The sequence below is a fragment of the Anopheles moucheti genome, chromosome 3, assembly GCF_943734755.1.
Source record: "Anopheles moucheti chromosome 3, idAnoMoucSN_F20_07, whole genome shotgun sequence".
Lineage (NCBI taxonomy): Eukaryota > Metazoa > Arthropoda > Insecta > Diptera > Culicidae > Anopheles > Anopheles moucheti.
The window spans coordinates 82,518,653-82,536,120 of record NC_069141.1 but is presented as its reverse complement, the minus strand read 5'-3'; the positions used below and the strand labels follow the sequence as shown (position 1 = coordinate 82,536,120).

Sequence of the window (17,468 nt, the reverse complement as noted above, 5' to 3'; positions counted from 1 at the left end):
GGATTAGTGCAAGAACACTTAAATTCATCCTGTGCACATGCATGGATCGTTTCGCTTTCCTAAACCAAATCTCTTGGCTGATTTGTGGTAGCGATAAACATGATCTGGTTTGAGGAGTGACACGTGCAATTGAAACCAGTTTGTGGAGCATAATAGGTGTATTTGTTGATTTTTGAGCCTGTTCGTGAGAAATAATTGTTAGATTTTAATTATTTGCAGTATTTAAAACATGTACACTTGAAAAACTAAAAAACTAATATTTATTATTTAATCAAATATTTGTCGCGCAACATCTTAATTCCTACTCCTTATGTCACTATCAAAAGAGCTGGATGTTGAGTCTTTAAAAAATTTTTTGAATTCATTTCTCATATCAGAGTTGATAAGCTTTGAAAATCTCTCATTTTTACCGCATTTAGTTCATTCTTTTTCTTCCTTGGCGATCACCATCCTCAGTTAAAGTTCTTTCGACTTTTTAACTTTCGACAGAAATTCGCACAAGCTTCATATATACATCGGTATTCAACACGTAGTTCCTTATAAGTACCCAGAAGTTGAGTCAATTCTGACATGGTTGCTTCTTTTGTACCAATTCAATACTGTATGTATTAAAAATATTTATTATTGACATGAGATTTGATTTACTGAAAATATTTGAAATGCACTATTTGCAGGCAAATTCAAGATCTAAATGAAAATTTTCAAGCTGATAGTTTGCAAAAGTTCAAACATTAATGTTTTATGAATGTAATGATTGATTTGAGTAGGTGAATGAATTCTTATTTGAACCATTTCTTCTAAACTACAGAGTGGAATTTTTGGAACATTCGGAATAATCGTGTAAATGATATCAAGTGCTGAATCGCAACAATAAAACATATTTGGAACACCGCAATGCATACAAAACTGCACACGCACAGACACGAAATGAAATAGCAATCGCAAGCGAAATAAAAATGCAGTCGGAACTAGCTTGATCCTGTTATGCTACTCACGTTTCTTTGAAAAAAGGATGTCTTGTGCGTGTTAATATTACGAACACGAGTATTGCGAGCATCCAGAGCGGCGTTCGAATTTACCTACCGTCTTCAACAGTACGAACCGCATAAAATGCCAACCCAAAGCTTTCGTTGAATTCGCACACACGGTTTCGTTTCCGTGTGTTCTTTTCTTGGCATGTTCCAATAAGTTGCTGCGTTGATAGGCATGAAACTGTTGAGCCGTACGAATGCAAACAACTCTGACGAAAAAAAGGGAAGCTAACTAAAGTCGGAAGTTCCATCAGGCAGACGGATGCAATGCAATTGCAATGTTGGTACGATGTGTGCATGTTTTTTTTGAATACGCTTCTGCACACACTGTGTAAAGTATCTCTCAGGGGGCATCTGGAGCGGATTTGGCATATTGGTTCGAGCTTTGCCATGTCGTGTAGGTCAGTTGCTTCCATCCTTCAGCGTGTTCGGCCGCTGAGTGATTTTCTCTTAATTGAAAAGCTTTTAGGTGAAAGTAAGCACGGAACGTACCAGTACGCGCGCTTCAATCCCCAATGCTAACAATGTGGCCGACCATATTTGGGCCGGCCGATCGGTGGCTGGCGCCTCTGTTTGTCAAACGGTGGTCCCTTTTCTGCGAGCGAAAGTGATTTGACAATGACAAAATTTTGCACCGATCTTGATGCTTGGCTGTGGTTTTGGGTTCCGATCCTGGTTGGCTAGGATATACGGAAATGGATGTGGAAGTGATTGCGTAACGAGATTGCAGTTGTGCAATAAATCCGTTTAGGTAATCTGTTCCTAAGAGGTGTGTGCTTATTACAACATTAATGTAAAATAAAGCTCTACGGTCTTTACGGGTTTATTTTAATGTTGTGCGATTAAAATATTCAACTGGTGTACGTAGAAGGAAAGCTGTTTTAAATTAATTATTCATTCGAATTTTCAATGCTCGACTGAACACAAACACTTTAACATTGTAGCCAAAGAATGTTTTAAGATTTGGAAGCTATTATTTCTGTTGATATTTACATCAGAATGTAAGAATGTCTCTACAATACTTCTCAATAAAAAAATAGAAAAAGAATTAGAATCGATTTCATCCCAATTTTCAAATATTAAACTTCTTCACTTTTATCAAACGAAACAAGATTGTAAGTTTCTTCACGCAACTAAGATACTATCGGTTTCGATCCGTCTTATCCCGCAAGCACACTCATTAGCTGACAGTCGGACAAGGCAACCACCAGTGTAAAGCCTGCCAATTCGCACCCGACATTCGCCACCTTCTCGTTGAAACCACCCCCGTTTCCCGTTTCGATTGCGTTCGTCCAACCCGTTACGATTCCATTAATCGATCACTCCCTGTCACAGCTGTGCAGTGCACCGGCGATGCACTTTACAGCGGCTAACGATGCATGCACCATCGTACCATCGTTTCATTTTTGTTGCCAAGGGAGGTGATCTTGGGGGGGAGGGTCGCATACGTGTAAAACTGTCACACTAGGCTGCCATAAATTGGCCGCAAGGAATGCGAAATGTGTTGGCCAGATATCCAGTTCAACCAGATCGTAGCGCACTTGGTGGCAGTGGTATCAATAACAGACTCACCTCTGATACACTGCCGTTTGGCCACCGCGGGACACTTCCAGTGGCGCAAAGCTTGGGGAATGCATGACTACTTTCGCGCCGCGTTTGTAATGAAGCTGCAACATACTGTAAATGCCTGTTGCACTGAATGCTTGCAGTTCCATAGTGTACTGCATAGAGTGATACGGTATGGAACACAATCAATATATCTATCAATCATTAAATGTTTAAATTGAATTTACCAAACCTAAAAATTTTATTTTTCGTTTTTGAATAAAAGTTTAATTTGTCACAAAATTTTGATATAAGTTATGGATAATTTTATTCTGACACCGTAAGCATTCCTGGGTTCAAACCAACCCTGATGTCAGCTATCATCATCAAAATCGGTGTCACGCTTCCAGAACATATCAGCACCTAATTAAGCTAATTTCCAAAACATAATAAAAATTCCGTTTGTTTTGAATCCCCGTTCCACCCACAAGTAAAACACATTTGTCTTAGACATCCCCAACGTGCATCGGAAGCCAGCAAAGTCTGCCTTGCCCATCATGTATAATGTAAATTATCGCTTGCATTCTGATTCACCGGGTACACCCAATTTTTCACTACGTGTTCACCATTCACCCCAAAAGGGAAATTCAGCTGCTGCTGGTTTTCAAACAAACCCAACGATCATTAACACACGGGTCAAAAATAAACAACATTTTTGTCTCAAATATCTTCAGCGTCTTAGTCTGCCGAGAGACATCCAACGAACCGAGGGATGTGGGAGCAGATGTGCAGCTGAAAAGTCACACTCCAACAACACCGACACACACTCTTCCACAGCGTTTGATTACGGTTTGCTGTTATGTTATTCTTTCCACCATCGATTATGTTTGCACCGGGAGTCTTTGAGACTCATAAAAACGGGAGATGCCATGAAAAATCCAGAGCAAACAAAGTAGGTCACCAAGGTTGCCTTTTCTTTGTATGTGCGTCCGAGATGGAATTGATTGCGTACGAGGATTTTTTAGATTATTTTTGCTGCTTTATTACATCCGGTATATTAGGTAAAGATTCGGTTTTGAAGGATATCGAGGAATTGGTAGTAAATTTCCCAAAACTTGCTACAACATTATTCTACGATACAGAGCTAAATTTATCGTGCTTAAATTAATTTAACGTTTACGTTTTTTTGTTATTTTCTACTTCAATTTTATCTTTAACTATCCTCCTTTCTTCTTATATCAACTTTATCCTCAAAAAAAATGTATGGAATACCTTACCTCCTTACAAGCCATGTACGTGCACGTGCTACAAGTGAGCAACACTAATGCATGTCACTTTTACTTAACGTTCCAAACAGCGCCAACTTCTTTTTATGCTGCATTACTCTTCCTGCAGTTCTACCCTGTACGCCCGAACGCACATGGAAAACCTCGCTGACAAATACGCAACGAATGTTTACCGTACATGCTTGCTAAAGATTGCCGATCACCGCCGTTTGAACTGCGGACGGTTGTTGTTTTCGGGAGCCGTAGCACATCTGTTTACGATCCCCCATGGAGTCACACACAAACACACAGAGAGCAAAATTTAAATGAATAATTGAATGTGATAAAATCGCTACATGATTTTCGATTAGAATCGTTTACTTTCATGTGTTCGTACCGAAAACCGACGTAATTGATGCTGGTAAAACCATTAACCTCACGTAGCCAACCGATGGGGCCAGTGCTGAAACAAAACAGTACGGAGGGACTCTTTTTTCTCTTGCAAACTACAGCAACGCACTGCAGTAGTTGGTGCTGACCAAAAAAGGGTTTCAACAGGGTAGAGAATTTCCTCCCGAGCCAACCGCATACGCGTGTGTGCGCGCGCGGCAAACATTTTTCACCGCTTGCGCGAAAAAAGGGAAAAGCTCTCGCAGCTGAACCGGATGGCATCAGGGGCATAACCGCAAAACGTAACCGATACACACACCGGGCGCTATAACGCTTCACTCGTGGCAGTCGTCGTGATCTTGAATTTTACTTTCCAAACCAACCTCCCGCCCGACGCGGTAACAACACATCTTCCCATCGAAAGGGAAAACGAAACCGCCCGCACGCGCTGCGAGAAGGAACTTTCCGTCCGCGGCGCGTATTCACTTTCCTTCTGGTCTCGGGTGAAACGACGAGTTTTCGCCACGGTAACCATGGTGGCCTTCTATGGCTTCTTCCCCGGTAGTTCACTCCAGGCAATCTTCCAGCGGTCCTTCTTCCCACTGCTGGGAAGGATCTCACCGATAGGGTGGGCTGCGGTCACGTCCACAACCACGAGGGTGACAGGCGCGTTAAATCAATTTCATGTTCTGCGTTCACGATACAAGGAGCTAATCGCTATTCGCGGCAACTCGCCAGGGACTCGTACCATAGGGCGGCACAAAAGGGAGTTTGGGGAACGCTCCATAATCTGCTGGCGGTGTTCAAGATCGGCACGGGATGCTACTGCAAGACGATCACCGATCAACGGAATTCTTGCATGAGAGCTAATGACTCAACTAATTGCTCCCGAGTGTAGCGCGTCAAAGTTAGGCTAGAAAATTGCGCTGTCGTGATGGCCACACTCTAGTGAAGGCTAGCAGAAGATGTGTGGGAGGATAGATGTTACCTTCGCTAGGTGAACTAAGTTAACCTATAATCGATCTTAGTAACGCATGAACATGGAATAGTGTGAAATTTTTCATAATTTAATTTAAAATTCAAATCCAAACTGCAAATATAAATCTGTTTATAGCTTTAACTTTAAAACTTCCAGCAACGTTAATTTATGGGGGTTTACAATTTACCCATAAGTGGTTTTTACAATTTGCTGTAAATTTTAATGCAAAATTATTACTCAAGAATTAGTTTTATTTATTTTGAAATTTATTATACTTAGTTTTAAATGAAAATACAGCTGAATTGATACAATGTTGCTGCCGAGCCGTAGGATTTTTCTGTATTTAATGAACAACTGCGCACGTACCATCGTGCACCGCGATTCCCATATGTTTTATTGCAAAGCTTTTTAGTCGAACTGTTCGCCATCATACATTATTACCAATCGGCCTCAAGTACACCGCCGATCGGCCGATCAGCTGTATTCGCTGCACCACCAGCCGCATGCATGCCCAGCCTTTTAGAGAAGTGTTTACTATTAGCATTTATTTTTTAATGAAGCTTAAGAATGTCGCCACGTTTGGTGCGCTTCGCGGTGCGCGGTTTCCTCCCCTCCATCGCGCTCCCCGTCGGCTCTTCACGATCGTGCGCTGGCGCAAAAACGAAATTGGTGATCGGTTGCGGGTGTCCGGTTTCGGTTCCACCATCCAGCCGATGGATGATGTGCGTGCGAATTGCGATTGGTGATGCGTGCCGGAGGGCGCGCTTAGAGGATGAAGGTGGAAAAAGGGTGCAAATCTGCAAATCCATCCTCCCCCGGTTGTAGCCCGCATCCACCGCGGCAGGGCAGGCACATTTTGTTGATGCTGGGATGCGAAATTCTTCTCGATCGTTGAAATTTTTCTGATTCAATTTCATCCCGCATCGGCAAACCCCGTAATGCCGACGACCGTCGACGATATAGGGGAAGAAGTTGATGAAGCAAAAATAAAAAAAAAAGTGTATGCTTAAAACTTGCTGAAGTAGCTTTCGCTTTCAATTTACCAGACATTGAATGCGTTTCCCCGGCGTCCCTTTTGCTCGATAGTTAGTTAGCCCGATTAGGTTTGGGAACCACATTTTGCGCCATCGTGATCGTGACACTCGCGGGTGAACACTGCTGCTTCACCCGGTTGCCCGGTGAAGTACTCAGCCCTGTAATCTATTTCTGCGAGTGTCCGCGTGTATTTATGAAACGTGCTGTTCCAATCATATCTCGTCAAGATTATCTCGATCGTCGGAGTGAAGGGGGTTACGCGTACCAGCCGTGGGGGCGCGGGCGGAAGGATACGCGGAGTCCGAAATCAACAACTGTCCGCAGTCGCGAGTCCCGCGTCGACGATCGGTCTGTGCCCGCACGCTCGTATGGTCAGGGCGACATTGCGCGCTTAAAGAGCAGATAATTGCTTAATCTACAACAGATCTTATGCCATGTTTGTGATCCACGGTTGGCAGTGGATTGCGCCCGTACCGGGGATCGGGTTTTTTGTTGTTGTTGCCGTTGTGTTGCGTGTTGCCAGGCTGGATGATGCCGGGCGGCAGAATGTGTGGTGGAGCTTATGTATCGCTGGTGACGCTATTTGGAACAGTTGTCTCCAGCACCGTATTCAAGTAAAGGGGGAGAATATGTAATGGTACTTGGCGAGGTTTGAACGTTCGCTGACATCACTTGAGCTTGCACTTGAGAGCACCGACGGCGCGGGCATACCTTTGCCGTGGGCCCGCCGAAACCCAAACCGAGCTAAATAATTGACCGTAGCGAAGCGAAAGAAATGCGTCCTTTAAGCATAATCGCTCGCCACTTACACCCTGGGACACTGGTCGGTTTAAATGGAAGAAAATTTGTGGCATATTTTAAGGCCACCGGTTTCCCTTCGCCGGTCGAGTTTTGAGGGTGAGCACGGTTTGCAGGTGCCGTCATCGGTTGAATGCACCGACAACCGGTATGCGATGACAGTGATTGGTGCGGTAAAATCAATTTTTGAGGAATAATGCATCAGGAAGATGCATGTGAAATCACTGCAGAAAAGCGTAAGTGAAATTTAAAGACCATTGCGTGGAAATGGAAAATAGACAGTGAAAGGGAAGGAACAGCGTTCTCACGATTCATTACGTGAGTCGTTTCATAAACCGTGCCGTTGTCAAATAAAGTACCAGAAAAATGAAGGTATTCGAGCCAGCAAGTATTTGGAAATGCCAAAATTGTCATGTAAAATTTTAATCATTGCTAATTGTTTACTTTTCATTATTGCTTGTAAATAATCTTGTCGACCAATCCACACGGAAAAAAATGTACTAGGGTTTCGTCAGTCACTCGTTTTAGTACGAATGGGAAATCGAAGAATCACATAGTCGATAAAATGCAATTAATATTCGCATAACAGACACAACGGTTTCATTTTTGACATAGGATATATTAGACAAGCTAGCAGAGTTTGTGTACATTATTTCATTGTTATAAACTTTAAGATCTTTTGTGTAAAAACTTTGAACAACTATAAAGTACTTCATATAGAGCCTTCGAAATTTATTACTCGCATATTTGCCGTTTGTCACTAGCTCGGTAATCGAATTTCCCTTTATTTATGCTCGCTGCGCTAGCGCCCTCTTCCGTCAAACTGGTAGAACTTTCCAAGCGGCTAGACCTGTTACAGTTCTTACAGTCATTTTACGAAAGTTCTATGGGGTTTTTTTTATAAAATCTTTACAGTGACCTCTATTTTTAGTCTATTTTTCATCTGCCTTTGTATGCCTTGGCTATTTACATTAATTTCTTTTGTATTAAAGAAAATGTATCCATTGCATAAGAAAATTGAACCATAAACAAAAATTTATCTGGTTTATATTTTTTCTTTAGATCACAGCTGATATGCGATCTTTCGCAGTGATAATAATTAATCACCTGTCGTCACTAAATGGACTTCCTTCGCAAACTACTACCATCAATTGCACCAACTGTCAATGCTGCACTGCTGACTGCAAGAGTGGAAGTGCAAGTGCCGAGTGCCGACCGCTACCGTAGAGTAAAGCAACGGAAACGCATATCTTCACTCACGATCAATATGATTTATTAATGCTCGATGGTCCGATCGATCTCGCCCGCGTTCTGCCTGTCCGACAGCGGCAGGTGATGTGTGAGTGTGCGTGTGAACGTTACTGACTGAGTGTGGGGCTATTCGGATTTGTCGCGAAGTGTCAAAGAAAGAGAAAATCAGCTGTCCACAAATGGTGAACCATAAACAGAACCGGACGACGGATACAGTCGCACAGCCGCCGACAGGCTGGCAGGCAGCGGCAGGTATGAGAAGTGAAAACCCTACGAAAGCAACCAGCCGCCTGTTGCGCTTGTTCCCGACGGAAATGCAAGCCGTTGCACCCACACGGCAGTTTTTCGTTGGTCAGTTTTTCGTAAAAACAGTTTTCCCGTCAATCCACTGTCGACAAGGTGGCTCACGGTGCCCAGTTGCTGGGAGGGAAATTGTCAATTCGTAACAAACGAGGAACGACAGCGGGGGTGTGCAGCGTCAACGCTAACTGCACCCGCACGCTCATACCAAATATGAAAATTAATGATTTAATGCAACCGATAGTGAGGCGACACCGAACGCAAGGTAAGCTTCGGTCGCTAGTCCGTTCCGCAAAACCTGCGCAAAACGTTGCGAGAGGAATGATATCGATCGAGGTACGCGACGCCGCGTGCTGTCCGTTTTGCGCCCGAAGTTTGCGCAGATAGAAAAAGCAAGGGGGAAAAATGTTAGAAATTGATTTGATACCAATAAATTAATAAAAATATCACCCCCAAGGTAAGATGCCATGGGTGTCTGTCCGATACGTTATATGTGAAGGAGGAACATGTTTGTCCCGCTACGTACAAATCAACTCTCCCATGGACAATGGTAACGGGTTACACTGGGAAGACTTGAACTCGTACGTAAGCGACGAACCTTCGTTACGGACCGAAATGCGCAGCGAACAGTGCGAATGATTGTCGGTTTATTGGCACGAGTCTTGGTTAGGGGATATGTTTGCGATTACATCAATTGCACACTGTCTTTAGACGGAGAGGAGCTAAACAGTCCGCCAATTAATTAACGCATTAACGGGTGAGAGGTATTTTCCACATGTTTGATCAAGACAACATGGTCCCAGTTTTACAACCTCCGAATGCGAAAATGACCCAACGTGCATTTGCTTTGTTTTATGACCAGTGTCACTTATCTAGCACTTATAAAAGCTTCGAATTAACACCACCTCATTATAGCGCGAATGTTTTTTGCTGCGCTTCCCAAAGCAACGCAGAAAACGAAGACAGTTGAAGCTTCGTTTCCTCCCATTTCGTTCGGTTCCGTTTTCACGATGCTAATTTATGCGTTTTTCTTTCACATCAATAAAACATGCCTAGCTGTTTTTGCCCACTTACAGACAACTTCATTCCGTAGCGGTGTGAAATGTTAAATATGCTAAATTACAAACCAATGCTCATCGATACAATTTTTCATTCTGATCGAATCGCACAACTGCTTTCACTTTTTTTCACCCCGCTGTTGTTGTTTTTACCATGCAGGGAGTGATTTGTTTTTCCTGCGGAAAAAAAGTCACTGAATAGGGTATGAGAAAAACATATGAACATCCATCTCTTATCGTGTATTCCGTCCGGTGAACACTTGTCACCCATTTCAGCACACGGGTTGGAATGGGTGCGTTTTTAATTAAGTTATGTTAATCGATCTCCGCACGCAATGTGATGGCTGCTGGTGCGACGTGGTTGACTCGGTGTGCGCTTTACATCAAATTTATCTACTGCAATGCACTGCGAGCGAGTGCCACAAAAGCATACCTGGAACCGCGCTTCGGGAGAAGCCCTAGTACGTGTCCCGCGTGAGACTTGCTCTAACGTCACCCAGCTGGCTGGCCATAATTCAAGGGAACTGGAGCTTTTTGGAGCGACTCCACGAGCAGTTCATTAGCAACAGAAGCCTGACTGGTGTGCATTAGATTATGTTGATTTGCTATGGTGACAACAGTCGCCCGTACGTTTGCCGGTAAGCTCTTCCTTATTTGTTTGCGACCGCAAGTGGCGTAGTAGGTAACGGAGCGAACCGTAAATGCAACATACCGTCACCTACTTTATCTGTTTTTGATTGCTTCTGGCAGTTTGATCTCGATTTAGGTGAACAGACATGATTTCTTTTGTTGCATTTTTTTACAATTTCATTTTCTATATTTGTTATTTGTACAGAGATTCGCGAATTTGCAAAATTCCAAACATATCTTTGCTTTCGTTTAATTGACTTGTCTATTTTTATTAATTTGACAAGTAAACATTTTAAGTGAATTTTTAAATATGAGAGAAAGTTATAATAAATTACATGCACCATAAAACAAGCTATCGCCAAATTGAATTCTTAATTCTCCTTGCATATACTATACGCCTCGAAGAAATTACTCCATTAATCTCTTTTGACACCATAAACAGATACCGGATGCTTGAAAAATGTTAACCTTTTTCCAGTCAATATATATTTCGGTTTTCATAAGTATATGATGGACATGCACCAATCAGTGTGCAATAAAAATTAATGCTCCAATTTTATTCAACCATTTATGGAATGATCCAGCTGGTACGAAGGGCTGGTTTTGCAAAAAGGTGTTGTTAAATGTAATATTCCTTTTCTCTTAGCCACCACACGGGACATTATTTTCACGCAGCAGTTTTCATGGATGTTCACCAAAAACGAGCCCGAAACGCTGTTGAGCTTAATTGATCCACGCCGAAGCTAAATATCGACACTTTCGGTAATTTATTCATGGTACAAGCGGCATGAACAGTGAGAGAAGATGTTCGATTTATGTATTTCAACATATTTAGTTTGAATTTACAAAATTATATTCCATTTTAATATGTTGAATTTAGACATACAAAAATGTCAAATATATTTTTTTAAACATTCATGAAATAAACCATGCTTAATATTTTTGTCCATCACATGCGCGTATTTTCCACAATGTTTGCCGATAGTGTTCTGATAATTGTTTAGCACCTAGTCACGCACCATGTTTAAGGAAATTGGCGTCGAACCAACGTTCCCAATTGCCTTCCGAAACCGTATTAAGTGATCAATTGTAGGTTACTGCGGCATGAGTGCAGTGTTGCAGCGCCCGTGTAAAGAAAGATGTTTCACCTGATTTGCATCCAAAACGTGGGATAATTAGTGAGAGGTGTGCGCACAAATTACAGATCAACTTTACCGCCAAAAAAAACATAAAAACTTCGAACACGATTGCAACTGGTTACCGTATGAGTTTGGTGATGATGATGATGATGACGATGACGTTGTGGAATATATGACAATCCTCAGACATTCGCGGCTTGGTTGGATGTCCCTTTCGACTTGTCCAACTTTCATTTTCAACAATCAACATTGTTCCTTTACCAGTGTGAGAATCCATTTCTCGGGTCTCACTTTTTTTTTTGGCAAGGCCGATCGTTTTGTCTAAAACGTCCTTGCGAAATTAACCCGAATTTTTTAATTGTATCAAAAAATTGAAACGATAGACGAACAAACGATCATGTGCTATTTTTGAGCAACCTATTATCAGGTCAACCGTGTGGTCAACGTGTTTTGAAAGTCCTGTCTCCTATGTCTATTGTTAATTCTTGTAGAAGCATGCAAAAAAAAACACCAACTCCCTCGCCGTATCCATTTTGACGCTCGGAGAATTTCTAACGTCACCCAGAAATTGAGAAGTAGCACCCAAATCACAGCCTTCTGCCGCAGCGCAGCAAGCAAACGTTGAGGCTTGCGAAGATAATGATTGTCTTTGCTTTGGCTCATGTTTTGGGGCTCCCTTCTGTCTACTGTCTACACCGTGGCGTATTGTGTCCTCATCGGTATCGCGCTAATAGTGAAACAGTTCGGACTGTGATTCTCCATTCCCAGGTGGTTGGCAAAGTTTTGGCAGCCTAAAACTTTATGCGGGTATTACACACGGGGGCGGTTCCAGTGATAGACCGAGAGTGCCGTGTGCAGTAGCCAATGTAAATGGGTCATTGGGTACAACACGGTGGCGTACGAAATTTGGCGGTAGAAAAAAAAAGAATATTACGCAATGCACTGGAGGAGAAGTGAAAGAAGGATTGGAATTCGGTGCTAAATCTAGGTTTCGTGGTAAGCGCAATGTTGCAATGCAAGCGCTGGGAATGAGCCCAATAGCAACCATTAGCGCTGTCGGAACATGCGTCATTTGTTTAACTATAGTTTGGCATCTGGGCAGTTGACAAGCACTGTTGGCTGTATCGATTGATTGATTTCGTACCGTATAAAGATCGGTGTGTTGCAAGGCGGATTTCATCGTCAGTTTTGCAAATAAAATCACAGTGTTTGGACAGTGTAGAGAACAAAAGTATGTTCTGGAATTCATAATATTTGATAGACGTGAGAAGTTTTGGTATTAGAAGCGTCTATAAACTAAAAAGACAAATAATCTGTGAACTATAAAACTGTACCGTGATAAATTTGTGTCGCATTATAAAAGCTCAATAAAAGCTCCTTTTGCGGTCCAAACGAGTCTACAGCAGGTTTAATGTTGTATCTTCCGGAATATTTTAAGCATGCTCTCCGGCTACTTGATCCATAACATGTACTGTACGGATAAACACTTCACAAGCGTCAGCTAATATTGCTATCGGCAAAGCAACCATAAATGGGTGGATTTAATTTCCCCAAGCACTTTATGGCAAGTGCGTGCCTAACTGAGCTCATTTTTCAGCGACTTTAATTGTAGGCCATAATTGTGCTGCAAGGAATCGCTGCTGTAATAGCAGTATCTGCACATCCACAGCAGCACGAGTAACGATCATAATTTTATCATTTTTAATTTGCACCGTTTTAACGTGTCGTGGCATGGCACTTGGCGTCTGTCCGAACTGGCTACGCTTCCCGTTTGATAGGAGTTTCATGATCTGTGATGCCATATTGCAATTGATAATTTGTTCAGTTGGAGTTCGCTCTTCCTACCACTCCATGTTTGTACCGTTTATTGAAATCTATTTCTTCGCGTTAAATTGTAAAGAGTACGGCTAATTCTGGTGACAGCGTACAGCGTGTTACAGAGTTAAGTCCGGTTGGTATTTTCAACCTGATTACGCATGCGCCGCTTAATAAATTATTACGTTTGCCTGCCTGAAGAGGGGGTCCTTTGCTATAGCCCGAGAGTCCAGTCTGGTCTATCTGGAAGTTGCGATTTCAGACGACGCACGGTGGTGGGCACGGTGCCATAGTAATGTTGTGACTTTTTGATTGAATTAAATTACAGTGCAAATAAATAACACGTTCACGACGGCCCTCCGGGAGATCGGGAATTCAGACCATCGAATAGACTTCCTTGAACGAGCCACCGGCACCAGGACGTCGGACGCACAAAAGGGGGTAAACAGCAAATCTAATATGCACCGGCAGCGTATGATCCGGGAAGCGTGTGATATGATATTTGCCCGAGCAATCGCGAAACCTTGCGCGTTTGCATATGGGCATATAGGTAAAATTGTACCACACAGCCAGCGGTACCTCCTGCCGGGCGGCGTAATTGTTTATGCTCGCGGACTGCGCACAACACCGAAATCAACACAGTGTTTTGCTTTAGTTTTTTTTTTATCTGCGTTTAATTTTTGTCAGCGCAACGTGCCGGGATGTTATTTCCAGTAACGCTCCCCACTTTCGACCGTTGTAAGCTGAACTTTTTCTAATGAAAATTTATTGACTTTTTGCCATGGTGCCGGGCCACGATGTGAGCGGGCCTGCTGCACTTGGACGAACCATTGCTATTTCCGGCACGGGCTTTCATCCAACGGTCGCGGCGTGTGATAGCGGCGTGTCGGGAAAGATGTGTGTGTCAAAACATTGTGTAATGGTTGGCGCGAACGATCGCACCACCTCCATTTGGCATGACGTCAAATGCGGCGGGAATGGGGGCTTGTAGAGAGGAGGCGTATATACTTGCTTCGGAACTAATCAAAATATCGTTCCGAAGGTAAGAATTTGCTCCGATCGCGATGAAGGGTGATTTGCGAATGATGGATTTGAATCCGGGGCTGCTATTTTCTTGGCTTTCTTTGACCGACCCCGATTTGCTGGAACGGTGGTGAACGGTTTGACATTTGTGATTTGACTAGGCATGGCGCACGCTGGTTAGCAAATCGCGTGCGCGTTTCGGTTAAGGGGAGCCACATAATTTGCAATATCGAAATATCGAAACGGGGCAAAATCATACGTAAATATCGCACAATCATCGATCGGGCGAAATAGGAGGGTTTTAGACATTTTAAAGGATCACCTTTCGATTTTGGATGGAACCGCCGTTGAAGTGGGTTCATTCGAGTGGCAATCATTTCCTTGCTTCTACACAAAGGAACGAAGTAAAGTGAATGAACAATAAAAACATTCTTCAAAATGCTGTTGTTGATTGATAAGAATCCAACAAGGATTACAAGGAGGTTTATCTTTTAAAGTGATTAAATTATTCTTCACTAAAATTTTTAAATAATATATTACAAAGATCTCTTTATTTAAGATCGTATTTTAAAATCTCTTGTTTTAAAACGAAGTGCCCTGGCCTTAGACCTTAGTTAATGAGATCCTTACTCCATAGATAATTGCGTCTGTCTTAAAGAAATAATTCAGAGTGAGGTAGGAGCTTAAAAAATAAATTAGAGTTCCATAACAAATGGGTTTCAATGTCAATAAGATAACAATTGTGCTTGTTTGATTTTCTCAAATCGACTGCAAATGGTTCGATCAAACAAATGCCATCCGTGTCTGTGTATGCCTTCAACAAGGTGTACAAGTACCCACGCAACAGACCACAACAGAAAACAGCTGCAACTGGCGGAAGATAACCGTTGTTGCCTTGCATTTAAAAACTTTACATACAAACAATCCACTCTTACATCGACTGACCGGTTATAAAACCGACCGACGGCAAAGCTGTCAAGACAAAGTGTGTAAATATTTGCCGCACTATATCTGGGCTGCGAAAGGCTGCGGTAAATCGAAATTGTCACACCGCAGCAAGTACGCTGGCTTTCCTTGCCGTACACGTGGGCCATACCCTTTGACGGCATGGTGTGGCATCATGGTGGAGGATTAATAGTAGTAGATCTTGCTCGCCTACAGCACACAAGTGCCACAATGCCACTAGTTTTGCCTCTCAACAAAAGCATCGTAAAGTGACGGGGGCTATGTTCATCATCCTCCAAACTGACGCAGGCTGTGTATTGATTTATCCAGCTGTGGTCTGTTTTTTTTTACGTATCGAGCTTTGGTTTCATTCTCAAAGAGGCGGTTTTCTGTTTCTCAGTACCAACGCACAGCCGGCGGTAAGGAAATGTCATAGAAACGTGTCTTGTTGACGCCTCGTGAATAACAACTGCATCTCGAAAAAAGGTGGCGAAAGATAAAATCAAGCAGTGTAGGTGCTTGAGACGAGTACTTCAGTATCTCCGCACCGAAACGAATGAAACCCACTATCGCGCGGTGTTGTGTGAATAAAGGATTATATATTGCGTATTAGGGAACGCACTTGGTGCGGAACTTACGCAATAATGAGCAGGAAGGCGAATAAAAGAACTCTGTTGACAAAGATCTCACTAGAAAATTTTGATTATTTTATGTGTATGGATCCTTCAAATGAAGTGTATTAGTTACCTTTGATAAGCGGTTGTTGTAACTGATACTTTTTGTTATAATGTCACAGTTATTTACCTGTAAAGAAAAAAATAAAACAATGAAAACAAAATTAATATAATCATTCGTTTCATAGCTTCAATATATATTCATATTCAACAAATAGAACAAAAAATGTCTAAGAAAGAAGAACGATCGTATATCACACATAAAAGTACAATTATGAATCGGACAGGTTGTTGGTGTCTGTATCATATACAGCAACACATTGACCTGAATTCCGTGCGCAGTGCTTATTGCATCATGATCACCACTAAGCACAAATTGAAGCAAATGATCCTACATTCGAATGCAACAGAACAACACACAGACGAAAACCATGCATCCATATGGGCACCATAACAATGTGAGCGCACAGCATGTTTATCAAAACCCAAGTGCTGACGAAGGCTTCATCCTACGCAAAACAGTGCAACCTGAGCTACCAGGCTCTATAACTCTATCGCCCCGCTGTACTTGTGTCGCCCTGTGTACCTGGTACAAACTCTGCCAGTGCAAGAAGTATAAATTTGATTCGATGCTGGGTTCATCACCCACCGAAACGGAAACGGAGGCCAACCGGAGTTCTACGGCGAAATCCCTAGCGCAACAACCCTGTCATCTGTTTCCTTTTTTTCCACCATCAACTTATACACACGCTGGATGTTTGCTGGATTGTTTTTATGCGTGGGCGAGCCTGTTCCAATAAATGGGGCAGGTTTTTTCCGTTTCATTTCTTCACCTTTCCAAGGCAAACTGCACGGTGCCCGAACGGTGCACACCAGTGGTTCGATTAGATGCAGGAGCATCGAGTTAATGGTTCTGCTACTATGTTTTTTTTTTGTCGTGTGCAGTGCTTTATGGATATGGCATTCCAGCAGGTTTCCATTCTCTGTCGTGTGGTAGCTATGAAAATTCAATTATAACAGCTGCAAATGTGTTGCGCTTTCGACAGCAGGGATGTTGTCGTTCTGGTTCAAGCAGGTTGGAAGTTTTACTGCAGCTGGTTGTCTAAATTACTGCTGATACGAAGTGTGGAATTTGAACAAATGCCCATTAAGGTTTTGAGCTGAAACTCCGAATATAACTGTTCAAGAACGGTAAAATGAGAAGTGAATTTTCGGTGAATAAATTGATTTTTAAAATGATCGTTTGCTAAAATTCGGAAATCTCAAAACTTGAGTTGTTTTTAATATAGTGAGCATAACTTAATGGAACTCTTTAAAACACTAGCCGAATTGAAGAGTGAAAGATTAATTTAAGAAGTTCGTATGAAATTGCTTTCATAACCTTCAAAGTAGATTGTGCAAGATGAGACACCTCGTTCTGAGAACTGATTTTGATCCGAAAGAAACCAAAACCCCCTATTTAGTCCACCGGAAATTCTGCATCTTGCCTGTGCGTTCATTGCATAATTCTCTCCGGATATTACTACCCTGCACACTCGCTGTCCAGCACAACTTACCAACCCCCTTCAATCCACCGTACACAACAAATCT

General features: G+C 42.5%; 1 protein-coding gene across 1 annotated transcript in view; it reads right to left on the bottom strand.

The window, feature by feature from the left end:
- LOC128301212 (triple functional domain protein) overlaps window positions 1–16,002 on the bottom strand; it is a 77,937-nt gene extending 61,935 nt beyond the window's left edge. Inside the window, exon 1 of the mRNA XM_053037576.1 lies at window positions 15,952–16,002. The gene's annotated coding sequence lies outside the window, so the exon portion shown is untranslated. The remainder of the gene's footprint in view (window positions 1–15,951) is intronic.
- Between the last annotated feature and the right edge of the window lie 1,466 nt (window positions 16,003–17,468).